The 17,543-nt window shown below is 37.7% G+C and overlaps 1 long non-coding RNA gene across 1 annotated transcript in view; it reads right to left on the bottom strand.

The window, feature by feature from the left end:
* The window catches only part of LOC116092385, a 94,643-nt gene extending 90,387 nt beyond the window's left edge, over positions 1 to 4,256 (bottom strand). The window contains exon 1 of the long non-coding RNA XR_004119240.1: positions 4,148 to 4,256. This is a non-coding gene — a long non-coding RNA (uncharacterized LOC116092385). The remainder of the gene's footprint in view (positions 1 to 4,147) is intronic.
* Positions 4,257 to 17,543: the final 13,287 nt, after the last annotated feature.

Raw genomic sequence — 17,543 nt, 5'->3', positions numbered from 1 at the left:
TATACATGCTTATCTTCTAAATATTATACATATATATTCTAAACATCACACACACACACACACACACACACACACACTGATTCACAGAACTTAGATATTTGTATTTTAAATGAGTAGTACTTTCTGTCCAGGTTGAGGTTGGGATAGAGCTTGCCCTTGGAGTATTTTGCTTCTCCCTCTTGGGATACTGTCTTGAAGGGTGTCTTAGTGTTCTATTGCTGTGAAGGGACAGCACAACCATAGCAACTCTTACCAAACAAGTATTTAACTGAGGGCTCCTCTAACAGTTTCAAAGGATTAGTCTTTTATCATCATGGAAGGAAATACAGCAGCAATCATGGTGCTGGAGCTTAGAATTCTATAGCTCTATCCACAAGCAGAGAGAAAGAGATAAATTGGGCCTGGCATAGGGTTTTGAAACCTCAAAGCCCATTCCCAGTGACATATTTCCTCCAACAAAGTCACACCCCCTAATCATTCAAACTCTTCTCATATAATGCCACTCCATGATGTCCTAGCCTATGGGGGGGCATTTTTATTCAAACTAACACAGTAAGCACATTAATCATATGAATATGAAAGATGTCATTTATTGCTCATGGATAAGACTCAAAGGTCAATGACTCTGAATGCTGATAATTTACAAACAAGAGAAGGAGTTGTATCAGAAAGGGAGAACATCTCAACTCTCATCTGCCTATAGAAAAATCACTTTCTATAACTTTGCAAGAAAATGCTTTTGTGATAATTTAGGAATCTAAGGAAAAGATTATTCTGACTGAATAGTAGGCATGGTTGCCAGTTGAGTGAGTGGTCCATCCACCCATCTCAAAAATTTTAGCCTGAAATTGCTCCTGTATAAAGGAAATACAATGACAAAGAGAGGAGCAGAAACTGAAGGAAAGGCCATCCAGAGACTGACCCACCTGGGGATCCATCCCACATACAGTCACCAAACTCAGACACTATTGCTTATGACAAGAAGCACTTGCTGACAGGAGACTGGTATAGCTGTCCCCTGAGAGGCTCTGCCAGAGCCTGACCAATACAGATGCAGATGCTTGCAGTCAACCATTAGACTGAGCATGGGACCCCAATGGAAGAGTTAGAGGAAGGATTGAAGGAACGGAAGGGGTATGCAACTCCATAGGAAGAACAACATATCAACCAACCTGGCCCCTAGAGCTCCCAGGGACTAAGCCACCAACCAAAGAATACATATGGAGGGGTCCATGGCTCCTGCTGCATATGCAGCAGAGGATTGGCTTATCTGGCATCAATGGAAGGGCAGGCCCTTGGTCCTGTGACAGCTTGATGCCTCAGTGTAGGGGAATGCCAGGGCAGGGAGGTAGGAGTGGGTGGGCTGGTGGGGTATACCCTTATAGAAGCATAGGAAGGGGGAAATTTGGATAGAGGGATAACATTTGAAATGCAATTAAATAGAATGACCAATAAAAAGTCAAAAAATAGCAGAGAAGCAAAAAAAAGTTCACAGTGAAGATGGTTCGAATAAGAAGTCTGTGTCTAAAATGTTTCTCAAATTCTGACAGCTGAGCATGTTGTTTTTGATTTTCCAAGCCTTTGCTCACACATGGTGAGCTTTTACTACTCTAGGGTTGAGTTTTTATATGCCAGTCTGGACTCCATGTTTATTCTCTTACCAACCTGACTTGTGATGCTTTAAACTGACCTGTTTGTACAGAAATTTCTGACAACCCTATGATTTCAACCTACTCTAGTATCTAGATAACCTTTTCAGATACCAAGTGTACCCTGCAATGACCTGAATCTCTAGGTTTTTCTTTAACTCAGAGTGAAGTTCATAGCCTGACATATTCTCACTTCTTCCACACTTGCCCCATGTTCCAGATCACAATCTGACCAAAGGATTATGTTGACCTCTTTAGATACATGCTCAATCAATACAGTACATCAAATGCCTGATAGGCAAAATGGCCTGAGCTATCTTATATTTCAGATAAGTTTAGATCAAATTCCAGGTATACATTCCCAGGACATGACCAGTATTTGCAGCTGTTCAGCACCCTTGACCTCAGGTTCCATTAATTTCCCAAACAATGCTACCAATTGGGGTCTAAATGCATAAGTGTTCAAATACATAAACCTATAAAGGAAATTTCTCATTTAAATCAGAACAGAACTTAAACAAAATACAATCAATGAACTAAAAATATCATTATGAACATTTTGAGTTTATGACAAACCTGGACTGCATACTCTGTTCTAGACCAGCCTGGGCTAGAAAAACAAAACCTTATTCCTGCATGCCATCAGAATACAACAAAGAAAGTAATAATAACAAAAGGAAGAAGATCATAGAATTTATGAAATAACAGCAAGAGAAAAACTACTGAAGTAATAGTTCAGTAAGGGAAATGAGGGAGATGATGAGGCAGAAATCCTAGTGAAATAGTAGGAAGTTGTATAAATCTGGGGACAGATACTAATATCCACATTGAAGATAGTCATAAATCTGTTATATGCACTTCAAACAGGACAATATCAAGATAGCATGCCTGTAACTCCATCATGTGGGAGACAAAGGAAGGGAGATCAAATATGTGGGAGCACTGGAAGACTTGTCCTAAGGAATCCTAAACTGACTAAATAAATACTTTTCTAAGATATGTCATAATAAAACTCCCCAAAGCAAGAAAAGTTAAATAAATCAGTAAAAGGAGTAATCGACCAGCCAAAGGGACCAAAAAGGAAAAGATGTAAAATTCTTAGCAGATGTAAAATTATTGGCAGAAACCTAACAAGTCAGGGGAGATGAGGATGGTATATTCAAAACAGCAAGGACAAACAAAACAACAAACATAACCAATCAGACAAAATAAATTTCAGGTCAAGATTAGAATACTTACACTTGATAAAACTCAGAGATGAATAAGGTTAGCGATTTCTATCCTGATACCCTAAAAAAAGAACCCCAAAGTATTCAGCCATCACTGGCATCTCTTACTAGATGTGCTACAGGGAGATGTTCCGGCAGAAAGAAAAGGACACAAGTCAGGAACATAAATGCATATAAAAGTGTAAAATTCACTGGTAGATGACTGTAGCCAAAGTCAGAATCCTCTAATGTGGTAGTAATGGTCTATAAATCACTTGCATTTTACTATGAAGATAAAAGGCACACACTGTTACAAAACAGTTATAGCTGCAGTAATTGGTTAAGTGACACACAATATAAACAGAGTGAAGTGTCACTTGAAAATGTAAAATGTGGAGGGAATTGAGCAACTGAGTAGCAAGTTTTTTTTTTTTTGCAATCAAATTTAAATTGTTATCAGCATAAAATAGTCTATTATAGATATAAGGTGTTTTATATGAGCCTCATGCTAACTAAAACTAAAAGGGAAAATAAACAGATATAGATGAACAAAACTTTAAAAGAGGGAGTAAAAGCATAATGCTGGAACTCAGGCCTTTAGGACAAAGGAAGACTTGCAAAGGGACAAAAAAAGCTACAGAATAATCAGGGAACAAAACCAAAATATCTGTAGTGATTATATGCTGATTGGAAATTACTTTACATGTAAATGGTTTCAAGTAACCCATGAAGAGGGAGGCTTAATAAACAAGAAGGAGGAGAAGGAGGAAGAAAAGGAAGAGTAGGAGGGGTGTAGTCACCAGGAGGAGGAGAGGGAAGGAGGAGGGGGAAGGAGGAGGATGAAGAAAGAAAGAAAAAATGAAAAAAGAAGAAAGAAAAGAATTTCAAGATTTAATCATTACTGTAGATTTCAAATCATCTTTTACCCATAGGCTCACATCTTAGCCATATCTACGGCTACTGTTATAGAAGGTCTTGGAACCTTTAGAAAGTAGAACCTGCTGGAGGAAGTGAATTACTGGAGGTAAGTCTTAAATGTTTGACAGCTGACACCACTTCCTAAGTTCTCTCTGTTTACTGACTCTGGACAAAATATGACCAGCCACCTCTTTACTCTTGAAGCCTTGCCCATCTTGTTATAGCCTAGCTGTGTTAGGGTAGTGGGATAATTGCTCAAACAAGGGTTTTGGAAGCTTTGTGAAGTGTATAAAGTTAAACATACTAATAGGGTTAATGTACAATGGTGATTATATTGGCAAGACAAGAAACAGAATGAACAGGAATCCCCACCTGAGCTTATAGCACTGGACAGTACATGAAATCTCACCAAGATCTGTGCAGGTCTACAGCACACTTAAGTCCAGTGGCAGTGGTTGAACTAAGTATTCCTATGTTCCATACTTCTCTTAACAATGGGCTCTTATTAGGTAGGCTATGTAGAACAGTCCTTACTTGCTCTTTCTGTTACTATGACAACATACCCAAAAGCAACTTAAGAAGAAAAGGGTTTATTTTGGCTTACTGTTTGAGGCGATACAGTGTATCATAGCAAAAAAGATATGTCAGCAAGGTGCAGCTGATCATAATATATCTTTAGTTAGAAAACAGAGAGTGATGAATGCTAGCATTCAACAGGCTTCTTGCTTTTTCTTTTACTCACCCAAGGAACCCAGTCCTTGGGGCAGTGTTAGTCACATTCAAAGTGGGTTTTTGTTTCTCAACCTAACTTCTCTGGAAACAGGCACAGACTCCTTGAAGTGCATCTCTTAGGTGGCTCTAAACCCAGTCAAGTTGGCCATGAAAATTAACCATCGCAAGCAGTGGTATTACTCTCAATTGTCTGAGCTTTGGTATTGTGAGACCGGTATTACATGAAATTGCTGACTCCCTGGTTGGCTTTCCCCCAGAAAGCACTGGGTTTCACTATTCCCAAGATGCTTGAGAAAGATGCAGCAGTTTTCCAGATAGCTTTTGCCCAAATGTTTTGTTTTATCCTGTTTTCTTGTCCTCTTCCCTTGGCAAGAGCAACACAGGGTGTTCCAGCAACATGTCACTTAATGCGGGTAAGTTCCATTTTTCTCAATCAAAATGTGGTCTGATCTATAGGAAACTATGGTCACTCTTCAGTAACAACTAATAAAATCAGTAAAATTAACATCAAATATGAAAAATCATTTTCTGTACTACTATTGTACATTAGTTTTCTCCATGATAAAACCATCAATCATGAAGGTAAGCTGGTTAAGACCAAGGACGTTCTAAGGAGAGAGAAAACATTCCATCCTATAGTAATTTCTTTAAACCCAGGAAGTCGAATCTCAGTAGTTTCAAGAAGTCACTGAAACTGACCAAATTCACTAGGCAAGCCCCTCCCTCCCTAAGCAAATATAAGCAGTAAGGATTGTTGAGAGATATCCTTAGACTAGAGAACACTACATGACATTAATCTGGGTATTGAGTCTCTGATGAGATTTCAAAGCATAGCCACACAATAAAAAAACAAAAACATATAATTATATTGAAACAATGAGTAGGCTAAAAAGATAACCTAATGAATGGAATAAAACACTTGCAAACCACATATCCAATAAAGAGTTAATACACATAAAGTGAGCAAACAACCTGATGAAGAAATGGCCTGGTTAGATGTATTTCCTACAAATTTACAGAGATCATCATCAGGTAAAGGAAAAAGTATATTACTAATTATTAGAGAAATGAATAAAAGCTACAATTTTATATTACTCATACCTAAAATGCCCACAATAAAAGGATGAAAGATAAGATTGTATTGAAGAATATTCATTCTAGGAGTACAAATTTATACAACTATTATAGAGAACCAGTATGGGGATCATCAAACAGTATAAACCAAAGTATTATATGATTCATCATTCCTATTCCTGGGCAAATATCCAAAATAAATGCAGTAAATATGCTGAAGAGATATGTGTGTTTCTATGTCCACTAAAGCACTATACAGAACAACCAAAGCATGAGTCCTTCTGGCTTCATCTGTCCATTTGACAGAGCCTAGGATAATGTGAGAGTCTCAAATGATAGTTTTCCATCTCAGGCTAGCCTATGGCCATGCTTGTGAGAAAGTGTTTATTAATTACTGATTATTAATGTTGGGAAGCTCAGCCCACTGCGGTGGCACCACTCGTAGGTAAGTGTGCCTGGGCTAAGCAAGCATCTGAGCATTGGCCCGTGAAGGTGTGAGAAAGAAGCCAGCAATAGCATCCATCCATGGTTTCTGCTTCAGTTCCTGTTTGAGATTCTGTCTTAATTTCTGTCAATGATAGGTTGGAGCAAAAAGTGTAAGCCAAGCTCACCCTTCCCTCCTCAAGCTGCTTCTAGTCTGAATCCCTTATGACACCAACAGAGGGAAAGTAGAACACTCTGGAATCAGTGTAAAAGTGTGCACGTGCTGATATGTATGAAGATATGTAGCGAAAAACTGTTCGCGTTTTCAGAATCAAAGCCAGACATTTGCAATAGCATAGATGAAAGCGGTCGGCAGTGGGATAGGGAGCATTTTATTAAATAAAATAGGCCAGGCATAAAATGGCAACAATCTATCCCCATTGATACATAGAAAATAAAAATACAGAGAAGTTAAAATTGTAGTCACCAGGTGCTGAGTCTTGCGGTCATGCATTGATAAATGTGGAAAAAGTTGGTAAAAAGGATGCAAAAATTTAATTAGAAAATAAGTTGATAAATTTAATCCAGAGCTTTACAAATACTAGAGAAACACTCTACTACAAGCTGCATCTCTAGCCTTCTAAATACCTGCATTAATACCTATTTAAACAGTTTGAAAATCGAATGAACTCAACCACCTCTGACATTATAGTATTAGCTATTAATAGTTACGGACACAACTTTGCTTTGCTCTCTCATAGCATTCATGTATCATGTATCAGGCTTGATAACTATTTATTTAGTGTAAGAGTCTGAATTTGATATTCTGACCATACTTCACTAAGTAGCATATTTGATGAAGAAATAGAACTGTGCCTGCCAGTTATTGAAGACAGTATTACTTGAATGAGTTTATGCTGAATTTTAACAAATACAAATGAGGAAAAAGAAGCCACTGTCTGCAGACATCCTTCTGCCTCTACGTTGGTACCTTAGTGAATCTGAATTTTAAGAGGTTACTAAGGTGGGGACAGCTGGCTGGCTCAGAAGGTTAAAAGCATCATTAACCTGTAAAAATATTGAAAATATTCTAGTCTAAAAGAAGCCGAAATTCTTGGTACTGTTGAGAAAGGAGAAGCATAGTATGTACTCACTGATAAGTAGATATTAGCCAACAAGTACCCATGATACATACCACAGGCCCTAAGAAGTTAAACAAGAAGGAAGGCCCAAGTGAGCATGCTTCAATCTCACATAGTAGAGGGACCAAAATAATCACAGGAGGCAGAGGAAGAAAGGGACATAGGTGGGAGAGGAGAAAGGGAGAGGGAAAGGAGGGCAGGAACAAATATGGGGGAGAGAGGAAAGAAGCCCAGAAATCCAGGAAAATGAATAGAAATATGCAGCAGCCAGGGTTGGGGATGGAGGGTGGGGGGCTGGGAGGAACCTCTATAAAGTCCCTAATACATGGAATTTGAGAGGCTCCTAGGACTCAATAGGGGTGATCTCATTTGAAATGCTCAACAGTGGTGAGATACAACCTGAAGAGACCACATTTAGTAGTTAGACAGAGCCACCAGTGGAGGTATAGGGACACCAAACCACCTTCAAACTTTTTGACCCAGAATTGTTTCTGTCTAAAAGTAATATAGGGACAAAAATATAGCAGAGACTGAAGGAATGGAGGACCAGTGACTGGCCCAACTTGGGAATCCATCCAATGGGAGGGCACCAAACCCTGACACTATTACTGATGCTGTATTGTGCTTGCGGACTAGCATTGCTATCCTCTGAGAGGCTCGTCCAGCAGCTGAATGAGATGGATTTAGATACTTACTGTCAAGCACCGGACCCCTATCAGGAGTCAGGGAAAGGATTGAAGGAGCTATAGGGGATGGCAATCCTATAGGAAGGCCAACAGTGTCAACTAACCTGGACCTCTGGGAGCTCCCAGAGACAAATCCACCAACCAAAGGGCTGAACTGAGGTCCCTGGCACATAAGTCTGGCCTCAGTGGGAGAGGATGTGCCTAATCCTGTAGAGACTTGGTGCCCCATGAAGAGGGATGCTTGTGGGGGTATGAGAGGGGGAATACCCTCTCAGAGGTGAAGGGGAGGGAGGATGGGGTGAAGAACTCTGGGAGTATAAAACAGGAAGGGGGCAAAAAAATGAAGCATGATCAAAATATAAAAATGATTTAAAAAATTCAGTATGTACATTACAGAACTGCATTTTCAGTTTGTTAATTTGTCAAGATAAAAGTAGAGATGGAGAATTCAGTTCACTTTTTAATGTTACTGAGAACTGTTGATCTCATGTGCCAGCAGCAATGCTATAGAATGCAAAAGTAAAAATTTTGTTCACAAAAACAACAGCTAGAAATATGAAATGTAATAAATGTTATCAACATCAAATTTGACTTATATTTTGATGGAGTTCAGAGACAGTTATCATTTTGTTATTGTTAGAATGCCAACTACAAAATGTGAAAGAATGTATTCTCTTCAAGTGACTATGTCTAGTCAAGAATCTTTTGCTGATAAGCCCTTTATCATTGGGGTGGAGGGTATGAAATCTAATTCTGTGCAGACTATTTTTATGTCAACCATGAAACTGTGCATTTAAAAAAGTACTTATTTATTCTTCAAGATTTTAATACAATTACATCATTCCCTCATCTCTTTCCTTCCTCCAAATTCTCCCACACCTTTTTTTTCAAATTTCAACCCTATTTTTCATTAACTGTGGACACACACACACATATTCTCCTAAATACATAAGTATAACCTGCTCAGTCTGTATAAAGTTACCTGTACCTATGTTCTCAGGGTTGCACAAACAACCAGCAAATTCATACATTCTTCTCATGTCCAGAAGGCAAGGGATCTGCAAGACTCCAGAAAAAATAAGAATGCCTTATGCTAGGCAATGGTTCTTAACCTTCCTAGTGCTATAACCCTTTAATACAGTTCCTCATGCATTAGTGATCCCCAACCATAAAATTATTTTCATTGCTACTTCAGACTATAATTTTGTTAGTTATTAATTGTAGAATATCTGATATGAATACTTGAATAAATATAATATGATATGAATCATAATAAATCTGATATGCAGGACATCTAATATGTGACCCCTGTGAAAATGTTATTTGACCCCTAAAGGGGCTGTGACCCATGTTGAGAAACTACTGTACTATAAGGTTTAATTGACATAGAGCTCTATCCACAAGCTACTGGTTAAGCAGCTTGGTTCATATTTCTCTCAATTTATCCATATATAGGAAATTCACAGAGGAAAATGAGTGAAAGTCACATTCCAGAAGTCTCCTGAGATAGTTTTCTCCCTTGTTGACTTCCCTTATCTCCCCTACATGTAAACTTCACTTGGTCTAGCCTTTTCTTATTGTCTCTTTCCACCATTTTCCCATTTTTTTCTATCCCCAATGACCCAGCTATGTCCCAGAGTGTGTATGAAATCTGGTTACTCCCAACTCTACCCCAATCACTCCTCTTTTTTCTCTTCCATTACTGTTGAATAATTGCTACTGATGTACTAATTGTTCTGATGTTTTCTAATCACGGATCAAATATAGGGTTAGTTTCTACAATTAGTCTGAATTCATGATGGCAAATATGTTATGAAAAATTGAGCATTAAAAGTACAAAGAAGATGAAAGGAAGAGGTAGAACAAGAGAAAATGGAAGTGCAAGGAAAACTTAGAAAAAAGAGGGGGACGAGATGGAAGAAAGTGATGCAAGGCATAGCAGCTGTGATACCATGGTTTACCTGGGATGCTGTGAGCACACAGCTGGCACTGGGCACATAAAGATGCTCAATGTCTTGTGGCTGACTTCAGTTTTTAAAAACTGTTGGTTCTGTTGTTTGTTTCTTTATTTCTTTTCAATAGTCTTATCTCTTCCTTTTGCTTTTCTACTCTGGATTGCAAAAAAATAATGATTTTATTTATTCTTTGAGAATGTCATACAATATAATTGATCATATGTATTCTTCTACCACAACTCTTCCCAAATCTCCCTACCTCTGCTCTCAAAAAAAAACAAAAAACAAACAAACAAAACAAAAAACAAAAAAACAAAACAAAACAAAACAAAAACAAAAATAAAAACAAAAACAAAAAACCCCACAAAGAACAACAAAACCATCCAGTCAAGTTTATATTGGCTGAGTACTTCTGGCCACAGGGCCTGCCTTGGAGTGTGGATGATACAGCAAGTGCCTCTCCACTGAAGAAAATGTTTTCACTTCTCCCAGCAACTGTCAATTGCAAATAGCTTCTTGGCTTCTCTACCTACTTCTGGGATGGACTTCATCTGCCTTGAGCTTGTGCTGATCTTGCTCTCAAAGTCTTTGTGATTTTAAATGTACATCTGGCTTTTTATATCTGGAAAACAATGTTTCCATTAAGCTGTCCATGATCTCTTGTTTTTCAAATATTTCTCACCCCTTTTGTAGTAGTTTGAATATACTTGGCCCAGGGAGTGACACTTTTAGGAGATGTGGCCTTGTTGGATTAGGCATGGCCTTATAGAGGAAGGGTGTTACTCTAGGCATGGGCTTTAAGACTCTCCTCCTATCTGCCTGGACCAGTCTTTTCCTATTTGCTTTCAGAACAAGATGAAGAACTCTCAGCTCCTCCAGTGTTATACCTGCCTTGACGCTGTGATGTTTCACCTTGACGATAATGGAATGAACCTCTGAACCTGTAAGCTAACCCCAATTAAATGTTGCCTTTTATAAGAGTTGCCTTGGTCTTGGTGTCTCTTCACAGCAATGGAAATCCTAAAATACCTTTTCTTTCTTTCTTTGTTTCCTTGTTATTTTGTTTCTTTATTTTTTAATTAATCATTTTATTTGTTTACATTTCAAATGATATCCCCTTCTCAGTTACCTATCTACAAACCCCCAATGCCGTCCCCACACTCTACCCTCCCTTTTGCCTGTATGATGGTGCTCCTCTACCCACTTGCCCACTCCTGCATCATTGCTTTAGCATTCCCCTATGCTGGGGCATTGAACCTCCACAGGACCAAGGGCCTCCCTACCCATTGATGTCAGATAAGGCCATCCTCTGTTACATATATATCTGGAGCCATGGATCCCTCCATGTATACTCTTTGGTTGGTGGTTTAGTCTCTGGAAGCTCTGGGTGGTCCAGTTAGTTGTTATTGCTCTTCCTATAGGGTTGCAATCCCCTTCAGCTCTTTCAGTCCTTCCCCTATCCCTTCCATTGGGGTTCTCAGGCTCAGTCCAATGGTTCGCTCTGAGTATCTGCATCTGTATTGGTCAGGTGCTGGAAAGACCTCTCATACAATAGCTACACCAGGTTCTTGTCAGCAAGTGCGGGGCATCAGCAATAGGGTCAGGATTTGGTGACTGCAGATAGGATGGATCCCTAGGTGGGGCAGTCTCTGGATGGCCTTTCCTTCAGTCTCTGTTTCAATTTTTACCTGTGTCTTTCCTTTGGACAGCAACATTTCTGGGTTAACAATTTTGAGATGGGTGGGTGGCCCCATTCCTCAACTGGCAGCTTTGCCTATCCACTAAGACAGCTTTGCTTCATAATAGGTCCTTGAGCCTTGGGATGAGGAGTATGATATAAGCATCCCATTGACAGGTGCCAGGGAATCGAAAATACATCTACCTCTTGAATATGTTTGATATATAATTAATTCTATGAAAGCAAAGCTGTAAATGAATGTTTGTCATAGGAATGAAATAGCACCTTAAAGGTAACATAGATATCCAAAATATAAAGTGTATCGAAACACTAAGGCACTTAGATCTGAAAGCACTACGTGAGTGTTTACAGTATTCTGGGAGATTACTCACTGTTTTTGTGTGCTGATTAGGAACAATGTGAATCTTGATAACAAGGTTCTCTTTCTTATTGAGAGGATGGCAGTCAGGCTCTCAGGGTTCTTTGCGTTTGCTGCTTTGGTTCGTTCTTGTCTCCTGAGGGGTGGTTGTCACCATTTCCCACTTGCACAGAAATGACAGGAAAACCTAGATGTGGCCATCACGGGCAAGACTTCCCTCTGCTTTAGGGTTTCCTGCCATAGCTGCTCACACTTGGTGGCAGTGGTCCCTTGCTGCATGTACCTGGCTGCAGATAAGTGCTTCCTTATAAGCTCAGGGGTGAGAGACTAGGGACACAGAGGAAGAGTGGTTTCCTTTCACTTCTTGCTTCTGCTATGGCTGTACCTCTTTACCTGCTTTGCTCTGGTCTCTGAATCCAGGAAAGTTGCTGCTGGCCTCCTGCTGCCAGGCTTTAATCATCATGATCCCCCCCAGCACACCTGGACCAATTCCTGACCCCACAGACTATATCAATGGCTTCAGTTTTATGGTGAAATGTTTCCTGATCTAGTTTTCGCCAAGTTGTACCTAGTGACAGAGACTGTTTCTTAAAATGAAACAAAATAAAACAAAACAAACAAACAAACAAAAAAACTTCCCTTGACTAAAAGAAAAAGCATTGAAGAATTGTATATCCCTATGTTTAAAGTGTTGTTTGTGTTTATTTACAAGACATTTTCCTTTATCATTTTAAAGCACCCATTGCAACCTGTATCCTATTATTTATCATAGAGTGTTTTCTTAGCAATCACCATATGGAGGTGAGGTGGGGACACAAAGAGAATAGTTTCCTTTGTTTCTTAAATATTCACTTTCTATAGGCAGTACTACAGTGCGGCTTTTCTAATCTTCCATTTTACTAATTCACACAATGCAAAAGCAGGCTTTAATCTGATGTCTTAATCTCAAGAAATTAAAAAAAGTATCTGTCTTGAAATAAATTTGCACTAAAAGTTTGTAGATTAATAGTTTTGAAAACAAAATTATCTGATTTTAAAGGCAAGGTTTAGGCCTTATCAGTTTCAGGTAAAGAATGGGCTGTGTAATAAGATTCTATCTCTAGTCCCTGAAGCCAGGGATGCCAAAGCTTACTAAAGTAACTCAAATTTACCTTTCTCTTCTTTGCTTAAAAAGGCATTTGAAGGAAGGAATCTTGCATTTTGTATAGAAACTAAGCTCAGAAACAATACTAAGTGAAACACTGCCTACCTCAAGACATTTTGACTTTGGTACAATGTTTCTATCTCTAATAAATCCTGATATCATTTGAGTTATTTCATATCATTTCGTGATCTTTTAGGAGGCTATCCGGCAGCAGACTCCGAGACAAGGGTTTTAACACAAATGAGTGTTCATTAATGTACATGATAGTCTGGCAGTGCCATGGGTAGGAGGAATGGGGCAGGGACGGGGAGACAAATAGAGTGCTTCCTAATAGGCAGAGTGCCACCTGTGTGACTAGTATTATACCCAGCTGTGAAATCACAAATGAACCAAGGAGTAGTTTGAATCATTTTCCCACTAGCTATAGGCCGTCACCAGCTGAGAGCTCTTAGAATTTCAACCCCATGCTTATTTGAGCCAGAACCATAAACAGGGTGAATAAAAAGGAGTATTGAGGCAGAAAAAGCCCTCAGACATGGGACTACAGGCTCTTGGAGTGATACTATATTGATAACTCCATGATGTTGAATACCAAGAGGATAATGAAAAATAGATGATGTCTTCTACAAAAACAAAATTAAATGTTTGACCTGATATTTAATAAATTTGTGTGCAGGAGAATTTATAGACATGTATGGCAGATATGGATGGTAAGTATGTATCTATCTCTCTCTACATATAAATATTTATATCAGAATTTTAAATTATTTCTTTTCTTTCTGTATGCCTGAAATATTTTTATCCAATTCTTTGAGAATACGATTTTCACTTGCACCTTGTGCTAATGAAAAAGCATATCTACATGTATTCTGTATGCCATTGCATAGAGTATGCTCTATTTTCTACATCCCACAATGCATAGAACAATGCCTTGAATATAATAAATTATTGCTCTTTAGTTGGTGATTGAAGGATATGGAACTTTAGTTTATGATTTCATCTGTGAGAGAGAAGTGATTCTGTGCCCCATTCATGTTGGGTTATGAGCCTTCTTCATACCTCACATAGCTTAGGTTGGTCATTTGATGTGTTTTACTCTATGACATGTTAGCACAGCTGATAAAAACAGAAACTTGAAATATGACTCAAGTTTAGGCATAGTCACTTATGAGTTTATTTTTCCATGTATAAATAAGAATTTTTAAAGCAATCACTTGATAGCTTTGTGCCTACAGCATAAGAACCAGTCTTTGTTCACCATGTAACAGTCATATGAACTAGAGCAATTGATGGATGCCTGTTTTAGAGTGTTTTCTTTGAAGCACCACAAAGGTCCTATCAGACTGAAATGGGTGCTGCACCAGCAAACTCTTCAGCATTGAAACAAGACAGCTCTGGTTACTAATTTGTGTAAAACAGTAGGAATAATCAGATATAGAAAAATTAAAATATATATACTAAAGTTTATAAATAATATATTAAAAGCTTCTTAAATATGGATCTATGCATAGTCTTAACAACACTAATATTTCCCCCAATAAATTGTGAAAGCCTGTTTCAATATGTGCAATATTAATGATTAGAGTCAAGAGAAGAGGTGAACACAGTTGGATTTCACTCAAATAATATCAAAACTTAATCCTATATGACATGAAATGCCACAAAGGATGCCTTCCTGCCTAGTATTTCAAGGATCAAGTTGGATCTTTCAGTAATATAGAAGCCTTTTTAGTCATCTTATCTCATTACTCTCAGATACTTCTAGCATTATATGTCACTCAATCCTTTCTTCCCTGATGCATCTAGTACATTCTGTTATTCTCTTGTTCATCTGCTTATTATTCATCTCCTCCACTAGAAGTCAACATTAAGAGCAAGATGTTATATCCTTTCTCATTTTTGTGTCCCCATAAATATTATTTACTATGAGGTGGTGGGTATCCAATAAATAGCTGTTTAACATTCTATATTTGATATTTATCAGTAACAACATTGTTCATAGTTTAGTTGTTCCTGAGGCACTTTGTTAATGATGAGATGTAACTTTCTGCTATAAATCAGCTTAGTCAAAGTGTCAGCTTTCATAAGGGGGTATTGCTTGATGCTCACTTGAATAGGTAAAGTTTCACTACCTTGGGTTTCTGAAGAGAGGGTCATTTTTATTTAACTTAAATTCCAGTGGGATGCATGCGGTGGTTTTAGGTCTGCCCTTCATCCAAGTGGAACTGCACCCAAATGAAGGGGAAGTTACCCACAAGCACACTTAGCCTTTATTGGTTTTTTTCTGATCTTGTTATTCATATCCTCTGGCAGCTGACTTCAAAACAAGCAAAGAGCACTACTTTCCAAATTGCATTTTTGAAATGTGAATATTGTGCCTGTTACTTTATGTTTTATGCATTGTTTGCAAATAGGAAACTTGGTCACCTCATATTTTATGGATTTGCTTTAGAAAATGATTTCAAGGAAAGTTCAATATTGGCAAAGTAAAACTTATTGCTTGCATGGTTGAAAACCTGATCTTATTTCTTGACATCTAGTTTATTAATAAAGAGTAAGATCTGGTTACCTCTTGCCTTTTGGTCTCATTACTATAAACTGGTAAAAATAAGCTTTGAAATAAATATACTTAAAAATATGTGCTTAAGCCAATAAACTGTGTGAAGCAGGATTCAAAAGACATGTTTTATTTCAATATATATCAAGGCAAAATTATATTAAATGAGTAATATGTAAACCCATGAAAATGTGATTATTCATATACATATATATCTCAAGTCTAAATTAACACGAAGTTCCATCAACTGCATCATTAAGCAGAAGGATTAGTGTTGGGAACATATTATTTTGAAAGACAGATACCTTTGTACTATATGCCAGTGAAGACCTGGGATGTATTTTCAGCAGCCAGCATATGAACCTTTGGTGGTTTCTGCCTCTTCTTTGTATGCAAAGCAAACTCAACTTTGACCTCCCTTTTCAACTTCCTATGGCACTGGCATGTTCCCAGTATTTTATTTTTTTCTCAGACATGTTTCTTTCTCATTTATGCATTTCCTTTCATTATTTCTACTCCATCAGAATGTAACTTTGTAAATGCAGGAGTTTGTTGATATTGTCATCGTTAGAGCCGCAGCTTATGGAATGATGTCTGGTCCATAGAAAACACCCAATTATAGTGTGTGGAATTTGTATAGCTCTATAATAAATAAGATAAATGAATCTAATTAAATGTTGGCAAAGATTGTCAATGGACATAGACATTTTTAAATAAGGTGTACTTACAGCCAATAAGGACATGGAGAGATGTTCAGCATTATCCACCTTCAGAAAAAATGCAAGCATCAGGAAAAATAAAGTAACAGCATGTGTTGTCTATAGTCTCTGTAATTCAAACAAATAAGAACTACAGATAAGTGACAGCATGTATCATTTCTAGTCTCTGTAATTCAAACTAATAAGAACTATGGAAGAAGATGCGGAGAGAGAGCAGAATCTCTATGCATTGCTAATTGGAAGTTAAAGTGGATAAAACATTTTGTAAAAATAATTACCAATACTTCAAAATATGAATGATGTTATTTCACGTGACCCAGAGTTTACACTACTAGTTATCTACTCTAGAAAGCTAAAGTATGTGTCCACATAAAAACTTGCATGTGAATATTCATAGATGATTTATTCATAACATCCAGAAAATATAGACAATCTGAAGTCTAACTGATTAACAGTAAAGGGATTCCAATGTATATTATATTCACTAGAATAAATTAGGGCTGTAAACATGAATTTAATCTTGATAATATTACAGGAAAAATACTTAGGAACATAATGCCAAGGAAAGAAACCAGACCCCAAAGGCCATGTAATGCATAGTTCTGTTTACATGGAATTTCTAGTACAAGAAAATGTGCATATTAAGGAGAACCACTGATGACTGCCAAGAATTGTGGGGAGGTGAGAATGGGAAATGAATGTTGAACTATACAGAGATAAAGCTGTGTGTGATGAACATAATACCTAGAAGTGATAGTTATATGTCCTTTAATGAGGGGGATCTTGTAGGAAATAAGTATATGGTTAGGGAAATTGTCCTCAGAAAATATTAACATTTTCATGGATCCCTATTTAGTTCCATAGGTACTGATAAAAAAATAAGTCTTCTTTATTTGTCTTGTGATCACACTCACATATTGTATTAATCAAGGTTTTCTAATGTTTTTAGAGGAATAAAATTTCTATCTATCTATTAATCTATCTATCTATCATCTATCTATCTATCTATCTATTTATCTATCTATCTATGATTAAAAGGGATTTATTAGAATGATTTACAGACTATGGTCTAGCTAACTAACAATGTCAGCCTGTGAATGTAAGGTCAATGAACACAGTAATTATTTGTTCAGTCCATGAGGCTGGATGTCTCAGTTGGTCTTCCATATATACCAGAATCCCGAAGAAGTAGACTCTGATGTCAGTGAAGAAATAGACTTGAGAGTGAGAGCAAGCAGGCAGAGAGAGAGAGAGAGAGAGAGAGAGAGAGAGAGAGAGA

The sequence above is a fragment of the Mastomys coucha genome, unplaced genomic scaffold, assembly GCF_008632895.1.
Source record: "Mastomys coucha isolate ucsf_1 unplaced genomic scaffold, UCSF_Mcou_1 pScaffold15, whole genome shotgun sequence".
Classification (NCBI taxonomy): Eukaryota; Metazoa; Chordata; class Mammalia; order Rodentia; family Muridae; genus Mastomys; species Mastomys coucha.
The sequence above is the reverse complement of the archived record's forward strand: the minus strand, read 5'-3'. Positions and strand labels throughout refer to the sequence as shown.